Below are 17,722 nucleotides of genomic sequence, written 5' to 3' on the forward strand. Positions count from 1 at the left end.
GCTCAGCAGGAGGTTTTACCGGTTTAAGCCCACAACACTTAAAACAAATGTTCAATCCAGCACTTGGTTATCTTTCAGAAAGGTTGTTGTCTGAACTCAACAAATTTTCCAATGTATGCCTGGCTGGCAGTGTCCCAGAGGCCATTAGACCCCTTTTCTTTGGTGACTCATTGTGTGCCCTCCGGAGAAAGGATGGAGGAATCAGGCCCATTGCAGTGGGCAACACCCTTCGGCGCCTAGTCGCCAAGGCTGCAGTAAGAATGGTGAGTCAAGAGGCTGCTGCAATGTTGAAACCAACTCAGCTCGGGTTTGATGTTCAACAAGGCTGTGAAGCTACTGCCCACGCAGCACGAGTATACATGAACAACATGTCCGATGAAAAAACCTTGATCAAATAGGACTTTGCCAACGCTTTCAGCTTAGTCAGAAGAGATGCTGCTCTCCAAGTAGTTTCTAGGCTCTTCCCTTCCGTCTATTCCTTCATAGAATCATGTTATTGTGTGACTTCTAAACTATTGTTTGAGGACCATGAAATTGACTCGCTGGGGGTGTGCAACAGGGGGACCCTCTCGCCCCCTTTCTATTCTGTTTGGTCATCAAGGAAGTCACAGAAACACTCTCCAGTGAGCTCAATATCTGGTTCTTGGATGATGGTACCCTGGCTGGCAGATGACACCCGAATCTGCATGACAGTGTCTTCCACTGCAGACACTGCAGGGCTCCAGGCGGACATCAACCAAATCTTTCAGTGGGCTGCAGAAAACAATATGAAGTTCAACGATGAGAAATTTCAATTACTTCGATGGTAAACATGAGGAAATTAAAACTTCATCGGCGTATAAAACAAATTCCAACCACAAAATAGAGCGAAAAACTAACGTCAAAGACCTGGGAGTGATCATGTCGGAGGATCTCACCTTCAAGGACCATAACATTGTATCAATCGCATCTGCCAGAAAGATGACAGGATGGATAATGAGAACCTTCGAAACTAGGGATGCCAAGCCCATGATGACACTCTTCAGGTCGCTTGTTCTATCTAGGCTGGAATATTGCTGCACACTAACAGCACCTTTCAAGGCAGGTGAAATTGCTGACCTAGAAAATGTACAGAGAACCCTCACGGCACGCATAACGGAGATAAAACGCCTCAATTACTTTGAGGGCTTGAAGTTCCTGAACCTGTACTCCCTGGAACGCAGGCGGGAGAGATACATGATTATATACACCTGGAAAATCCTAGAGGGAATAGTACCGAACTTGCACACAAAAATCACTCACTCCGAAAGCAAAAGACTCGGCAGACGATGCAACATCCCCCCAATGAAAAGCAAGGGTGCCACTAGCACGTTAAGAGACAACACAATAAGTGTCAGGGGCCCAAGACTGTTCAACTGCCTCCCAGCATACATAAGGGGGATTACCAGTGTCTTCAAGCAGGCACTGGACAAGCACCTAAAGTCAGTACCTGACCAGCCGGGCTGTGGCTCGTACGTTGGATTGCATGCAGCCAGCAGTAACAGCCTGACTGATCAGGCTCTGATCCACCAGGAGGCCTGGTCACAGACCGGGCCGCGGGGGCGTTGACCCCCGGAACTCTCTTCAGGTAAACTCCAGGTAAACTCCAGAGGACATCAGAAAAATTAAAGACATGGGAGAATGCCTGGGCCTATGTTTAAATCCCACCAAATGTGAAGTAGTCCCTACCAATCGACAGATAATCCAGAATATTAGTACTGTTTTACCAGGAGCATGAGCCATTGATCCAGCCAACAGCACTCTCCTTGGTGCTCCTCTTGGGTCCAATGCCATTGATCTGATCCTAGAAAAAAAAAAAGTCTCAGACGATGGGAGGCAGGATGAAAGACATCGATACACATGATGCCTTCTACCTACTCACCAGGTGCCTGTCAATCCCAAAACTTACCTACTTTCTGAGATGCTCCCCAGCCTTCAGCAGTCCGAAACTCAAGGAATATGACTCTTTTTAAGACCATACGAGAGTGTATTGAATCTTTTCCTCGAAGATGGACAGTGGTTGCAAGCCTCACTTCCAGTCAGGCTTGGGGGGCTGGGAGTCCGCAGATCCTCCCAGATTGCCCTACCAGCTTTCCTCTCCTCTTCCATAACATCAAACGAGTTAATAAGACAAATTCTACCGGACAACTTCAGTGACTCAGCAGGAATACAGGACCCTAACTATGCCAGTGCCATCCCTGAATGGGAAACTCTTGCTGCTCCATCACCGAACCCTAGTGCAGCATTGGCCTACAGTCAAGCTGGGATGGCCCCATCGCTGAAAAGGTGCTTGCCAACATGCTCAGGGCTGTAACATCAGACAGGGAGACTGCCCGTCTCCAAGCTGTGAGCACACATCACTCCAGGGACTTCCTCCAAACAGTTCCCATTTTGGCAATGGGAATGCGCCTTGACCCTAAGACCCTCCATATTGCAGTGGCTCTGCACTTTGCTGCCCCAGTTCACACGGAATATTCCTGTATTTGCGGCGATGCGCAAACCGACCAATATGGTCTACGTGGTCTTAACTGTTCCAAAACCAAGGGCTGGCATGCAAGACACAGTGAGATTAATGACATCATAAAGAGAAGTCTTGCTACAGCTGGATGCCCAGCCGAGAGAGAGCCCCGATCACTAGTAGCCAACAATACCCACAACCCAGCAAACTGCCCTGATCAGATCACCATCTACCCTTAGAAAAATGGCAAGCTCTTAGCATGGGACTATACCTGTGTGTTCACACTGGCTGACACCTATATCCATCATAGTGTCGGGCGACGGGGAGGAGTACAAGATCAGCAAGTACAGGGACATAAGCCGACAGTATCAATTTGTCCCAGTGGGATCGGAGACCTTGGGATCATGGGGAAAAAATGCCACACATTTCCTTAAAGAACTGGGTTCCAGACTCATCAACGCCACCAGGGACCCAAGAGCAGCCACTTTCATGTTCCAGCCCCTCAGCGTGGCCATCCAGAGGGGAAATGCATGCTGCATACTGGGCTCGTGTCCGGCTTCAGAGGAGCTGGAGGAGATTCATAACCTTTGATACATTGTACCAATGTATTCATGTTTGTGTTTTCTATCAATGTATTCTGTCTATAAATGAATAAACTATATGAATAAATATTAATAAAGTTAGAATGTAGCATAAAAACATAGGGGGTGGTAGGAGAAGAAAATATTCAAACAGCTCCGGGGAGAACCTTGAGTTTTCCCTGATGTACGTTGATTGTCTTCTCTGAGGCTGAGGGTTCCCAGTAAAGTTCTGGAGGTGGTACCTTCCTATATTTTTTTATTGGTAGGAAAATATATATATATATATATATATATATATATATATATATATATATATATATATATATATATATATATATATATATATATATATATATATATATATATATATATATATATATATATATATATATAACGACTTGACAGAAGAAATAGTGAGGGGAATCATAGGCCTGTCCCGTGTGAAAAAATAATAATATTGAACTTTGTGTCAGAGGAAAGAAAGTCTCCCTGAAAGCATTCAGTATACATAGTGTATAGTGTATACTACAGTGGCTCCCTAGTATATTGATGATAAAGGCTAAAGTGTCATTTGAAAACAGGTGAATTTGTAAATGAAGTGATAAGCCTATAGAGGCAGGTGCCAGAAGTCGCCAGAAACTTACCACAGGTCAGCTGTTTTTAATAATCTTACTGGCCTGCTAGTGTACTCGCATATAATCTAGTGATACCAGTGAATAGCAGAATACAGTGTTGTAGTAGCAACTAACCAGTATTATAATGGTACTTAGTGGAGTGGAGTGACTTTCATTAGTTTCTTTTTCTTGAAATACCAGACGTTACTGTGAATTTCATATAACCTGTAGTTACCAGCGGTCGCAATATACACAACGAGAAGCAATTATTACTACAGAAAAAGCGCCCTTCCTCCAAAATTTGCACCAGTCAACTATAGTGATAATATAGCATTTATTGTGGTGGAGACGGAAAAAAAAAAATAGAGAAGCTAGATACAGCGATTGATAAACAAAGGTGGAGGCTCGACCGTTCGTCATTGTAGGAGTGCCAGCAGTCACCGGCTCTTCAACACGCAAGTTATACTTTTGTATCAATCAAATCACATATTACTCGGGTAGATAATTTCCAGTAGATCCTTCATGTGTTAGCTCAAATCACCGACCAGTATGGTTTAAATAAGTGACCCACTGATCAGATCAGATAGACTGGTCCGAACCCTTGACTGGTCCGAACCCTTGACTGGTCCGAACCCTTGACTGGTCCGAACCCTTGACTGGTCCGAACCCTAGACTGGTTTCAAACGGTTTCGTTGTGCACCACCTAGCAGGTTATTAATAGAATATTCAAGAGGTTGCTAGTAGAATTGCAGTAAATCAACCATTCAAATCATTATGAAGCTGTGTGTAGTCTGTGGTCAGTCAAACAAACGGGCTTCCACATGCATAAATTGTCATTTCTGTGGAAATTGGTGTCACGCCCCTTGTGCAGATATCCAAGAACTAGCTACAAGCAGTATTAAAACAGGGAAGTGTTTTTGGGTATGCCCAAATGAGATAAATCTGTGGACTAAAATCACAAGGGTATTAAAAGAGGTCAACATCAAAGCTGCTTTCATAGAAAACCTGGAAGCTTTCTACAACAGATGGGAACATAAAAAGTCCGGGCTGAATGGTACTGCCCTTGATACTGGCCATGTAGTCAGAAACTGTAAGGCTGGAGATGATGTCCTGGTAGTCAGTAAATGGGGGGCTGATAGTGCTGTCCTGGGAGACAGTAATGGGGAAGCTGGAGGTGCTGTCCTGGGAGACAGTAATGGTGAAGCTGGAGGTGCTGTCCTGGGAGACAGAAATGGTGAAGCTGGAGGTGCTGTCCTGGGAGACAGTAATGGTGAAGCTGGAGATGCTGTCCTGGGAGACAGTACTGGGGAAGCTGGAGATGCTGTCCTGGGAGACAGTAATGGTGAAGCTGGAGATACTGTCCTGGGAGACAGTAATGGTGAAGCTGGAGATTTTGTCCAGGTAGTCGGGAATTATACGCAGGAAGGAATACATATGAATGACCTCATAGGGGACAGGAGCCATAGTAGGGAAACAAGTGTAGTCAAAGATAAGATAAAACCAATATTGCAAACTAGAAATACCGCAGGAAATAGCAAACAAGAGGACTCCACTAGCAATAGTGAGGATATATTACCAAAAACAAATGGTGGGAGCTCCATTGTTGGTGCTAGGGAGGATAGAAGTAAGACAGGGAAACATGCACCAACAGGGAATACAGTCACAGAAACCCAAGGCAAACGGAAACCAAGCCTGTGCACATACTATGCACTTGGTATCTGCTGGCATGGGAAATCTGGAAAAACAGATGGGACGTGCAACTATGACCACCCTAGAAAATGCCATGCCCATATGACAACAGGAAAATGCAAACTCCCTTCCTGTAAGCTTTTTCACCCTGAACTGTGTACCTCTTCAGTACAGGAAAGACTGTGCTATAACTTAAATTGCCAGGCATACCATCTAAAGGGGACAAAAAGATACAAAACATCCAGGCCATGGGAAAACCTGGGTAGCCACAGCCACTCAAGAGGGAGAGGTTTTTTAGTGCCAGGAAGGAAAAAAAACTGGCAGGAAATGGCAGAAATCGTACACCAAATCCAGTCATTCCTGGAGTGGAACCACAGTCGATGGCCTCCACTCCAAACCAACAGATACAGATACTAATGCCGGAAAAAAAATCCCCCCCCAGTACCAACAATACCACCAGTCCGATAACATTCTTCTTTGCAAATATACAGGGTCTAAAGCCAGCAACAAACAACAAAATACCTTTCATCCGTGGACTGCTTGCAGAGGCAAAGGCAATGTTCGCGGCTTTCACTGAGACCCACATAAAGGATCACTTGGACAACGAAATATGGATCCCAGGTTACAACCTATACAGATGTGACAGAGTGAACAGGCAAAAGGGGGGGGGGGTTGGCCTGTACATTGCAGAGTCACTTGTTTGCACAGAACTGCTAAATGCCTCAAATGATGTAGTGGAAGTTTTAGCAGTAAAGGTCGAGAACCAAAACCTAGTCATTGTGATAGTCTACAAGCCTCCGGATGCAACATCCCAGCAATTCCAGGAACAGCTGTTAAAAATTGACCACTGTCTGGAAAACCTTCCAGCTCCTGCACCCAACATCTTGCTCCTGGGGGATTTCAACTTAAGGCACCTAAAATGGAGGAATATAGCAAATAATATTGTTGCAGTAATAACACCAGGAGGCAGCTCTGATGAAAACTCACACTCACGCGAGCTTTTAAATCTCTGCACAAAATTCAATTTAAACCAGCAAATAATAGAGCCTACTAGACTGGAGAATACACTAGACCTCATCTTCACTAACAATGATGATCTGATAAGAAATATCACCATATCAAAAACAATATACTCAGATCACAACATAATTGAGGTTCAGTCATGTATGCGCGGAGCCCCAGACCGACATAATGAGATTAGTCACGAGGGAGCATTCACCAAATTCAACTTCAATAACAAAAACATAAAGTGGGACCAAGTAAACCAAGTCCTAACCGATATAAGCTGGGAAGATATACTAAGCAACACAGACCCCAACTTATGCCTAGAACAGATTAACTCGGTAGCACTCGATGTATGCACAAGGCTTATTCCTCTAAGAAAAAGGAGGAGTAGATGTAAAACAGAAAGAGACAGGCGCTCCCTTTACAGGCGACGGAAAAGAATAACAGAGCGGCTAAAAGAGGTCAATATATCTGAAATGCGTAGGGAGACACTGGTCAGAGAAATAGCAAGCATCGAACTTAAGCTAAAAGAATCCTTTAGGAGTCAGGAATCGCGGGAAGAACTAAAAGCCATAAATGAAATCGAAAGAAACCCAAAGTATTTCTTCTCCTATGCCAAATCAAAATCGAGAACAACGTCCAGTATTGGGCCCCTACTTAAACAAGATGGGTCCTACACAGATGACAACAAGGAAATGAGTGAGCTACTCAAGTCCCAATATGACTCAGTTTTTAGCAAGCCGCTAACCAGACTGAGAGTCGAAGATCAAAATGAATTTTTTATGAGAGAGCCACAAAATTTGATTAACACAAGCCTATCCGATGTTATCCTGACGCCAAATGACTTCGAACAGGCGATAAATGACATGCCCATGCACTCTGCCCCAGGGCCAGACTCATGGAACTCTGTGTTCATCAAGAACTGCAAGAAGCCCCTATCACGAGCCTTTTCCATCCTATGGAGAGGGAGCATGGACACGGGGGTCGTCCCACAGTTACTAAAAACAACAGACATAGCCCCACTCCACAAAGGGGGCAGTAAAGCAACAGCAAAGAACTACAGACCAATAGCACTAACATCCCATATCATAAAAATCTTTGAAAGGGTCCTAAGAAGCAAGATCACCACGCATCTAGAAACCCATCAGTTACACAACCCAGGGCAACATGGGTTTAGAACAGGTCGCTCCTGTCTGTCTCAACTATTGGACCACTACGACAAGGTCCTAAATGCACTAGAAGACAAAAAGAATGCAGATGTAATATATACAGACTTTGCAAAAGCCTTCGACAAGTGTGACCATGGCGTAATAGCGCACAAAATGCGTGCTAAAGGAATAACAGGAAAAGTCGGTCGATGGATCTATAATTTCCTCACTAACAGAACACAGAGAGTAGTCGTCAACAGAGTAAAGTCCGAGGCAGCTACGGTGAAAAGCTCTGTTCCACAAGGCACAGTACTCGCTCCCATCTTGTTCCTCATCCTTATATCCGACATAGACAAGGATGTCAGCCACAGCACCGTGTCTTCCTTTGCAGATGACACCCGAATCTGCATGACAGTGTCTTCCATTGCAGACACTGCAAAGCTCCAGGCAGACATCAACCAAATCTTTCAGTGGGCTGCAGAAAACAATATGAAGTTCAACGATGAGAAATTTCAATTACTCAGATATGGTAAACATGAGGAAATTAAATCTTCATCAGAGTACAAAACAAATTCTGGCCACAAAATAGAGCGAAACACCAACGTCAAAGACCTGGGAGTGATCATGTCGGAGGATCTCACCTTCAAGGACCATAACATTGTATCAATCGCATCTGCTAGAAAAATGACAGGATGGATAATGAGAACCTTCAAAACTAGGGAGGCCAAGCCCATGATGACACTCTTCAGGTCACTTGTTCTATCTAGGCTGGAATATTGCTGCACACTAACAGCACCTTTCAAGGCAGGTGAAATTGCCGACCTAGAAAATGTACAGAGAACTTTCACGGCGCGCATAACGGAGATAAAACACCTCAATTATTGGGAGCGCTTGAGGTTCCTAAACCTGTATTCCCTGGAACGCAGGAGGGAGAGATACATGATTATATACACCTGGAAAATCCTAGAGGGACTAGTACCGAACTTGCACACGAAAATCACCCACTACGAAAGCAAAAGACTTGGCAGACGATGCACCATCCCCCCAATGAAAAGCAGGGGTGTCACTAGCACGTTAAGAGACCATACAATAAGTGTCAGGGGCCCGAGACTGTTCAACTGCCTCCCAGCACACATAAGGGGGATTACCAACAGACCCCTGGCAGTCTTCAAGCTGGCACTGGACAAGCACCTAAAGTCAGTTCCGGATCAGCCGGGCTGTGGCTCGTATGTTGGTTTGCGTGCAGCCAGCAGCAACAGCCTGGTTGATCAGGCTCTGATCCACCAGGAGGCCTGGTCTCAGACCGGGCCGCGGGGGCGTTGACCCCCGGAACTCTCTCCAGGTAAACTCCAGGTAGGCTAGTAACCCCTTCTCCTGTATATATTACTAAATTTAAAAGAAACTTCAGTTTTTTCTTTTGGGCCACCCCACCTCGGTGGGATACGGCTGGTATGTTGAAAGAAGATATATATATATATATATATATATATACACATATATATATATATATATATATATATATATATATATATATATATATATATATATATATATATATATATATATATATATAAACGAATGCATGTACTATCTATCACTGCACAAGTTTATACTACTTTCTCTAAAATACGGTAATTTGTAGATTTCCAGGGAAAAAGCCAATCTAATCGTATGTTAACCTTCCTGTGTGATAGTGTAGTACCGACAACTACAAAGATTTTTTTCTGTGTCTTACTACATCCATTTTTTTTATATTATACACGTTGAAACAATTATAATGAACCCTTCCCTCATTACAGTAAACCAGCGTTGAAAATTTTAAGGCTATTTAAATGAGTTCTCAAGTTACAAAAGAAACTTTAGAGGAAGGAAAAAAAATCAGATAACCAGTGAGTCCTATCGTATCGTATCGTACAACCCTGCAAGGAGCTGAGTGAGGGACCTTGATCCTGGTGAAGGACTCTTGACCCGAGGAATTGGAGCTACCTACACCATTCTCATTTATCAGGGGCTGCATGGTTCGTTCGATTTCAACACTTGCCCATATGAATACAATAGTCTTGACAGCATAAATAAACATGAATAGTGATATTAATAAAAAAATTAATAATGTTTATATGTGAGTTCCTTAGAAAGGTGTACGTCACGTCCAGCTGATGATGCAGGTGTAAACAACTGGGACGCCCCTACCTCATTAAACCAAAAAGTGAGTAATTTATTCTCCATCACATATATTCTGCAGGTGTTTACACAGTTGCACAGACATAATTTTAGGTTTATCACAGCACCTTGCGCTATTAACTTTGTGTGCTTCATTTTGGAGAAGATTACGTGATCGTGAGTAATGAGTAGTTAAATGCGTATAGTGAGTTGAGTCGTGGATGTAGATTTAATTCGGATTATTAAGCCGGAAGGTTAATAATCTGAAGGGTTAGTAACCCAGGATAATAAAAAAAAGCCACTGTCAGCAGACTGGCTTTTTTCCATTAGGATGCTGTAATCCTCTTCCCCAGGATGCGACCCCACAGTACGTCATGACAGTTTGTAACATTATGACAGTTTGAGACTTGATAAAACCTATTGTGTTGAATGCATTATACTGCATTTACGTCTCGTTTTTTTTCTCAGTCGGCTAACAGCTGGATACCTACTTACTGCTAGGTGAACAGGGCCAACAGAATTAGAGAGACATGCCAAAGGCATGTTACTACTGTGCAATCTGTATCTACAGGACCTTAAATTCCAATATTAACCTTGACCTAAAATGCTTTCTTGATAGTTGTGACAGGATCCACAGGCATAACACCAGACACAAACATCTCTGTGACATTCCCCGTGTTCGACTAAACCTTTACAAAAATTCAATGTATTTCAAAGGACCTAAAATCTGGAACACCCTACCTGAAAACTAGAACTGCAGACACATTCATCACTTTCAGGACTACAGTTAGAAAACATCTTATCTCCCTGATCCACCCCGACAACTAACTACATGATAACCACCTGGTGGTTCACAATTACACTCACTCACTCACTGACTATAAACCCAGAAATACTAATCTTAATCTTAAAATAATAATTCCTAACTAGTCATAAGTTTGCCTATGATACTCCAATATAGACACCTTGTATTGTGCCAAAACAAAAGTATTCACATTGCTAAACTCACAAATTATGATGTAGTCACTTAGCCTTAATACCATAATCTGCAAGGATTTAATGTTAAGAATTAATCTAAGTCTGCTCGAAATGCCTAGCCATGCTAGGTGTCCTAGTGGCCCCCTCTGTAATTAGTATTTTATAACATGTAAACCACACAATACCCAAAACCTTTAAACCCCACATTGTAACCCTTATAGAGAATAAACTTGAATTGAATTATAGCATAATAATAAGGTATTAAAAGGACCCCAGTGGAAAAATAAGTCACCTTGACTTTTTTGGGTCATCCTAGGTAATCTACACATGCTGCTGTGTATGATAATGTATGTGCAAGTAACTATTTATGTGTACCTTTACCCGAATAAACTTAATTACACAAAGAAATAATTTGAGGGAGGGAACTTGGGAGAAGCCGTGGGCAGGGTACCCAGATGACACCAGTTAAGCTTGGTACATTTGTTTATCATCAGCTACTTGTTTAACAACCAGTCTGATGAAATACAGTAGTTACTGTATTCACATTTTATCCAGGTTCTTCTCATTTTAACCCTAAATATGTAAATGGGGTGAAGTAGAGGATATATAAATACTGGTGGCAACCCTGGTCTCAGACCGGGCCGTATGGGCATTGACCCCCCAAAACCTTCTCCAGGTAAACTCCGGGTAAACCCTCCACCTGCATTTCAGACAGGATCACAATGTGTGCAGCCATAACCTGCTACTTGTTTATTTATAAAAAAATATGAGTTTAGAAACCTAACTGTAGCACAAACTGCTGCTGCTGCTATGACTACTATTACTACTACTACTACTGCTACTGTGACTACTACTGCTACTACTGTGACTGCCAACCTGAATACATTGACTCCAGGCAGAAGGGCTGATTACCTCAAACTCTTCATCTTCCACCGTTCTAGACATTGGATTGAAGAAGCCACTGGCTGGTAAAAATTTTCCAGAATAAAGATTCCCATATGTTGCATAAATGTTTTATTTATCAGTATAAAAAACCATATAAAGAAGGAACACTGCAGCAGGCCTACTGGCCCTTGTGGAAACTTATGTATGGTACAGGCATTGCAATGGATCAAAGAATACCTAACAGGAAGGAAACAGTGAGTGATGGCACATGATGAGGTGTCAGAATGGACACCTGTGATGAGCAGAGTCCCACAAGGGTCAGTCCTAGGGCCAGTGCTGTTTCTGGTATATGTGAATGACATGACAGAATGGATAGATTCAGAGGTGTCCCTGTTTGCAGACGATGTGAAGCTAATATAAAGAATTCAATCAGATTATGATCAGATGGAACTACAAAGGGATCTGGACAAGTTACAAGCCTGGTCCAACAACTGGAGTTTAACCCCACTAAGTGCAAAGTCATGAAGCTTGGGGAAGGTCAAAGAAGACTGTAGACAGAATACAGGCTAGGGGCCAGAGACTGCAAACCTTACTCAAGGAAAAGAATTTTGGGGTGAATATAATACCAAGCACATCTAAGGCACACATCAGCCAAATAACTGCTGCACCATATGGGCGCCTGGCAAACCTAAGATTAGCATTCCAACACCTCAGTAAATTATCATTCAAGACTGTACACCGTGTATGTCAGGCCCATATTGGAGTATGAAGCACCAGTTGGGAACCCACACCTGGTCAAGCACGTCATGAAATTAGAGAAAGTGCAAAGGTTTGCAGCAAGACTAGTCCCGGAGCTAAGGGGAATGTTCTGCGAGGAGAGGTTAAAGGGAAATTTACCTGACAACACTGGAGGATAGGAGGGATAGGGAGGACATGATAACTACATATAAAATACTGAGGAATTGACAAGGTGGATAGGAGCAGGATGTTTCAGAGATGGGACACAGCAATAAGGGGTCACAATTGTTAGTTGAAACCTCAGATGAGTCACAGGGATGTTAGGAAGTATTTCTTCAGTCATAGATTTGTCAGGAAGTAGAATAGTCTGGAGAGTGATATAGTGGAGGCAGGATCCATACATAGATAGCTTTAAGAAGAGATACGATAAAGCTCGTGGAGCAGGGAGAGAGTGGACCCAGTGGCGACCAATGAAGAGATGGCACCAAGAGCTATAACTCAACCCCTGCAACCACAGTTAGGTGAGTACACACACACAGGCTCATATTAGGGCATGCAGCACCGGTATGGAACCCACACCAGGTCAAACACGTTAAGACATTACAGAAAGTGCAAAGGTTTGTAACAAGACTAGTCCTGGAGCTGAGGGGTATGATCTATGAGGAGAGGTTAAGGGCACTCAACATGATGATGCTGGAGGACAGGAAGGATGGGGGGGGGGGACATGATAATGACATAAAATACTGAGAGGAATTGACAAGGTGAATAGGGACAGGATGCTTCAGAGATGGGACATAGCAACAAAGGGCCACAACTGAAAGTTGAAAACTCAGGGGTGTTAGGAAGTATTTCTTCAGTCACTGAGTTGTCAGGAAGTGGAACAATCTGGAGAGTGATGTAATGAAGGCAGGATCTATACATAGATAGCTTTAAGAAGAGATATGATAAAGCTCATGGAGCAGGGAGAGAGTGGGCCTAGAAGTGACCAACTAAGAGGCAGAGCCAGGAACTGTGCAACCACAAATAGGAGAGTACGAATAGGTGAGTACACATGCACTCATATGTATGCATACATATGCTCAAATATTCATCCATTTATGTTTATGTATGCACAAACATTCGTATGTGCATACATGCATGCACTTTCATATATGCACATGAATACATGCATGCACATGCATACATGTATATGCACATTTATGCATGTACAGTGAAACCTTGGGTTTCATTTGCCTTGGTTTTCATTGAATTCGGTTTTCGATGACTTCTCATCAAAATTTTGTCCCAGTTTTTGTTCATCACCTCGGTTTTCGTCGGGTTGACAGTGGTCCGCTGTACCAAATGTGTCCTTTTGCCCGTGCTCACACTAAGTATCCCATGCATTCTGAATCAGTCTGGCTTCGTTTCTTCTTCGAGTGAGCATTACCCTGCACATTCATCCGAAACATTTTATAATCATTGTTTTTTGTGCTTATTTATTGAGTGTATCTGCTAAATAAGCCACCATGGGGCCACAGAAAGTTCCAAGTGCCAGCCCTTTGATAAAAAAGGCGAGAAACACTATAGAATTCAAGAAAGAACTCGTAGCAAAGTATGAAAGTGGAATGAGTTGCAAAGTTTTCTGGAGAAATATCACTACCACCCTCTACAAAGGTAGAGGGTGGTAGTGTTTGTGGTAGAGGGTGGTAGTGATGGTGGTAGTGATGGTGGTAGAGGGTGGTAATGATGGTGGTAATGATGGTGGTAGAGGGTGGTAATGGTGGTAGAGATAACCTCTCCTCCCTCTCCTCTCCTCACCATCTTCCATATGTCAACAAGAGTCTTCAATAAAGGTAAAAGTGATGTTAAATGTTCATTTATCCATTTCATTAGTCCTGTATATTTATTTCTCATTGTTTTCTGTATGTATAACTATAGTTATTCTCTATAAAATATATTTTTGTTAATATTTTGGGTGTCTGGAATTGATTAATTGGATTGACATACATTATTTCTTATGGGAAATATTGCTTCCATTTTCTTCAAATTCGGTTTCCATCAGACTTTCTGGAAAGAATTAATCAAGAAAAGTGAGGTTCCACTTTATATACACACATACATGTAGTATGTTTATATTTTTCTGCATTGGAATATGATGCATTGGAGATACCATAGATTGCACATCGACAGTAAAAAGTTTGCTTTTCAGATCAGGTGGTAAATTTTATCTTAGTTCGTTCCCTTCCTTTCACCTTTTAACCCTTTGAGGGTTTTCGTCGTACTAGTACGTTTTACGTGTAGGGGTTTTTCACGTACTAGTACGCATAAATTCTAGCGGCCTCAAATCTAGTGGGAGAAAGCTGGTAGGCCTTCATATGAAAGAATGGGTCTATGTGGTCAGTGTGCACAGTCTAAAAAAAATCCTGCAGCACACAGTGCATAATGAGAAAAAAAAAACTTTGACCATTTTTTTGGAATAAATCAGCGACTTTGCAGTGTACAGTGGACCCCCGGTTAACGATTTTAATCCGTGCAAGAGGGATAATTGTTATGCGAAATAATCGTTATGCGAATGAATTTTCCCCATAAGAAATAATGGAAATAAAATTAATCCGTGCAAGACGCCCAAAAGTATGAAAAAAATTTTTTTTTACCACATGAAATGTTAATTTTAATACACACAAACTGAAAAAGGCATGCACAATTACATGACACTTACTTTTATTGAAGATCTGGTGATGATTGATGGGATGGGAGGAGGGGAGAGCATTATCTTCTTACTGTTTAGAAGGGGAATCCCCTTCCATTACGACTTGAGGTAGCAAGTCCTTTTCCGGGGTTACTTCCCTTCTTCTTTTAATGCCACTAGGACCAGCTTGAGAGTCACTGGACCTCTGTCGCACAACAAATCTGTCCATAGAGCTCTGTACCTCCCGTTCCTTTACGATTTGTCTAAAATGGGCCACAACATTGTCATTGAAATAGTCACCAGCACGGCTTGCAACAGCTGTGTCAGGGTGATTTTCATCTATAAAGGTTTGCAGTTCAACCCACTGTGCACACATTTCCTTAATCTTTGAAGTAGGCACAATGGATTCCACAACTGGCATAGGCTTCTCAGGGTTAGCCCCAAACCCTTCAAAATCTTTCTTAATTTCCATACTAATTCTCACCCTTTTTACCACAGGGTTGGCACTAGAAGCTTTCTTGGGGCCCATGGTCACTTATTTTCCAGAAACAGCACCGAAAACACTGTAATAATACGAAATATTCCGAGTGTATGCTTGGATGTTACCGCGGAGGCTGGCTGGTAAACAATGGGACGGGCGGCACATGTGAGGGCACATTGGACGCGTCTCGGACGAAAATCGGTGAGCGGGTTTTTAATCGGTATGCGCGGCAAAAATTTTGCGATAAAAGTAAGCGGTATGCGGAAAAATCGCTATGTGATGCCATCGTTATGCGGGGGTCCACTGTATTTTCGTATGGTATTTATTGTTGTATTCTAGTTTTCTTGGTCTCATTTTATAGAATGGAAGACATATTACAGAAATTGAGATGATTTTGGCTGGTTTTACAAAGAAAGGTGCCTTGAAATTGAGCTCAAAGTAGCAGAAATGTTCGATTTTTACCAAACTTCAAAAGTAAACAAATCGTGCCAAGCGTGCAATACACGTCAACTGGTGAGTCTAATATTCTTTCACAAGTGCACCAATAATATTTATACCATTTTTTACACTAATGCAGTAGTCTGCATAACAGTAAATCTTATATTTTTTGTGAGAATAAAAATTCAAAATGGAAAGCAAAAGAATATAAGAGGGGCCTTGAGACGTGACTAATGACTAGAGGAAATGTCATTTTAGTGCCAGGAATGTCTTTCTTGTTTATTCTGGACCCTATTCGGAAATTGGCATCTTTTGAAATTTGTGTGAAATTGGCAAAATTGCTAAATTCTGACCACTGTACTGGATAGTTGAATTTCATAAATGGGTGGTTTCTTGCACCCATTCGATAGAAAAAATGGAGTTCTAGCGAAATATTCATGTTTTTTGTCGACTAGTACAGCAAAATTGGCCGAAAATGGGGCTCAAAGTGGGCAAAATCGCCGATGCGTAAACATCGCCGAGACCGCTAACTTTGCGAGAGCATAATTTCGTAAGTTTTCTATCAAATTTCAAACTTTTGGTGTCTTTATGATCGGGAAAAGATTCTCTATCTTTTCATAAGAGAAAATAATTTTTTTTTTTTTTAAATTTGGCCGACCCTGAGAACGAGTTTCGGAGAGGGCCTGTCGACCCTCAAAGGGTTAAAGCTAGTTGTTGGTGTACGTTGTGATTTACAGTTTTTTTTTTTCCAACAAGTCGGCCATCTCTCACCGAGGCAGTGTGACCCAAAAAAGAAAGAAAATCCCCAAAAAGAAAATACTTTCATCATCATTCAACACTTTCACCTCACTCACACATAATCACTGTTTTTGCAGAGGTGCTAAGAACACAACAGTTTAGAAGCATATATGTATAGAGATACACAACATATCTCTCCAAACTGCTAATATCCCAAACCCCTCCTTTAGAGTGCAGGCATTGTTCTTCCCATTTCCAGGACTCAAGTCCAGCTATATAAAAATAACCGGTTTCCCTGAATCCCTTCACTAAATATTACCCTACTCACACTCCAACAGATTGTCAGGTCCCAAATACCATTCATCTCCATTCACTCCTATCGAACACGCTCATGCATGCCTGCTGGAAGTCCAAGCCCCTCGCCCACAAAACCTCCTTTACTCCTTCCTTCCAACCTTTTCGAGGACGACCCCTACCCCGCCTTCCTTCTACAGATTTACAGATATTATCATAAAAAAATTTAGCATCCATGAACTAAAATTCCTCCTTTGAGTATAGATTTGATTTTAAAAGAACTGAAGCATTTTATGTTGCACATTCACACTCTTGCAGTGCAATTAGTAAATGGTCATTACAACTTCCAAGAAGTAAAGTGAGAATTTTTTGTGCTTTACCATTTGTATCTAAACTTAAGTGTGCATCTATTTGCTTTTAAGTCAGGTTTGCCTTTGTGCAGACCTACCTTTAATGTGGAAACCTTCATTTTTTTTTTAATTGATTGACTAATAAAACTTTATTTTGGTTGACTGTTTAATGGAGAAGGTGCATCCTAGATTCATCAAGTTAGCTGAGAAGCCAAGAATGAGGTTGAATTAAAACTATGTGCATTAACGACCAGTTTATGCAGAAGAGTTCCAGCCTACCAGATACTTAAATAAATAAATATATACCAGGTTTGTAAATGTTCATTGTCATGCTGCACAATACTATACTATTTATTTTACCAGATATTTTCCCCTTTCTACAAAATCATGCTCACCTATTCTGTTCAGCTTTGGCACAAGATCTTTCTTAATTAATTTGCAAGCATATGGTATGTCACTACTTAACAGAATAATTTTTA

At 42.0% G+C, this 17,722-nt stretch overlaps 1 protein-coding gene across 10 annotated transcripts in view; it reads left to right on the forward strand.

Annotated features, from left to right (window-relative positions):
• The first annotated feature begins 9,399 nt into the window (after positions 1–9,399).
• Positions 9,400–17,722, forward strand: part of LOC128686219 (protein DOP1A) — a 234,706-nt gene continuing 226,383 nt past the window's right edge. For 5 of the 10 annotated variants that reach the window (XM_070083219.1, XM_070083218.1, XM_070083223.1 and 2 more), the window contains exons 1-3: positions 9,400–9,531; positions 9,646–9,719; positions 17,422–17,552. The gene's annotated coding sequence lies outside the window, so the exon portion shown is untranslated. Of the gene's footprint in view, positions 9,532–9,582; positions 9,720–17,418; positions 17,553–17,722 lie in introns of those variants that run through there. The other 5 variants (XM_070083221.1, XM_070083226.1, XM_070083220.1 and 2 more) reach the window with 4 other exon arrangements.

The sequence above is a fragment of the Cherax quadricarinatus genome, chromosome 9 (assembly GCF_038502225.1).
Source record: "Cherax quadricarinatus isolate ZL_2023a chromosome 9, ASM3850222v1, whole genome shotgun sequence".
In the NCBI taxonomy this organism is placed as follows: Eukaryota; Metazoa; Arthropoda; class Malacostraca; order Decapoda; family Parastacidae; genus Cherax; species Cherax quadricarinatus.